Here is a 1,739-nt window from a genome sequence, read left to right as displayed (position 1 = left end):
GCTTTCTCTGCGTCTATTGAGATGATCATATGGTTTTTCTCCTTCAAATTGTTAATATGCTTTATCACATTGATTGATTTGTGTATATTGAAGAATCCTTGCATTCCTGGAATAAACCCCAGTTGATCATGGTGTATGATCCTTTTAATGTGCTGCTGGGTTCTGTTTGCTAGTATTTTGTTGGGGATTTTGCATCTATGTTCGTCAGTGTTATTGCCCTGTAGTTTTCTTTCTTTGTGACATCCTTGTCTGGTTTTGGTATCAGGGTGATGGTGGCCTCGTAGAATGAGTTTGGGAGTGTTCCTCCATCTGCTATATTTTGGAATAGTTTGAGAAGGATAAGTGTTATCTCTTCTCTAAATGTTTGATAGAATTCACCTGTGAAGCCATCTGGTCCTGGGCTTTTGTTTGTTGGAAGTATTTTAATCACAGTTTCAATTTCAGTGCTTGTGATTGTTCTGTTCATATTTTCTATTTCTTCCTGATTCAGTCCTGGCAGGTTGTGCATTTCTAAGAATTTGTCCATTTCTTCCAGCTTGTCCTGTATATTGGCATAGAGTTCCTTTTAGTAATCTCTCATGATCTTTTGTATTTCTCCAGTGTCGGTTGTTACTTCTCCTTTTTCATTTCTAATTGTATTGATTTCAGTCTTCTCACTTTTTTTCTTGATGAGTCTGGCTAAAGGTTTATGAATTTTGTTTTTCTTCTCAAAGAACGAGCTTTTAGTTTTATTGATCTTTGCTATTTTTTCCTTCATTTCTTTTTCATTTATTTCTGATGTGATCTTTAGGATTTTTTTCCTTCTGCTAACTTTGGGGTTTTTTTGTTCTTCTTCCTCTAATTGCTGTACGGGCATAGTGAGGTTGTTTATTCGAGATGTTTCCTCTTTCTTAAGGTAGGATTGTACTGGTATAATCTTCCCTCTTAGAACTGCTTTTACTGCATCCCATAGGTTTTGGGTGATCGTGTCTCCATTGTCATTTGTTTCTAGGTATTTTTTGATTTCCTCTTTGATTTATTCAGTGATTACTTCGTTATTAAGTAGTGTGTTGTTTAGCCTCCATATGTTTGTATTTTTTACAGCTCTTTTACTGTAAATATATCTAGTCTCTTAGCGTTGTGTTCGGAAAAGATACTTGATACAATTTCAATATTCTTAAATTTACCAAGACTTGATTTGTGACCCAAGATATGATCTATCCTGGAGAATGTTCCATGAGCACTTGAGAAAAATGTGTATTCTGTTGTTTTTGGATGGAATGTCCTATAAATATCAGTTAAGTCCATCTTGTTTAATGTATTATTTTAAGCTTGTGTTTCCTTATTTTCATTTTGGATGATCTGTCCATTGGTGAAAGTGGTGTGTTAAAGTCCCCTACTATGGATGTGTTACTGTCGATTTCCCCTTTTATTGCTGTTAGTATTTGCCTTATGTATTGAGGTGCTCCTATGTTGGGTGCATAAATATTTACAATTGTTATATCTTCTTCTTGGATTGATCTCTTTATCATTGTGTAGTGTCCTACTTGTCTCTTTTAATAGTCTTTATTTTAAAGCCTATTTTGTCTGATATGAGAATTATTATTCCTGCTATCTTCTGGATTCCATTTTCATGGAGTATCTCTTTCCATCCCCTTACTTTCAGTCTGTATGTGTCTTTAGGTCTGAAGTGGGTCTGCTGTAGACAGCATATATATGGGTCTTGTTTTTGTTTCCATTCAAGCCAGTCTGTGTCTTTT

The sequence above is a fragment of the Aethalodelphis obliquidens genome, unplaced genomic scaffold, assembly GCF_003676395.1.
Source record: "Aethalodelphis obliquidens isolate GAN/ISIS:26980383/991018 unplaced genomic scaffold, ASM367639v1 scaffold76, whole genome shotgun sequence".
NCBI lineage: Eukaryota > Metazoa > Chordata > Mammalia > Artiodactyla > Delphinidae > Aethalodelphis > Aethalodelphis obliquidens.
Note: the sequence above shows the minus strand (reverse complement) of the source record.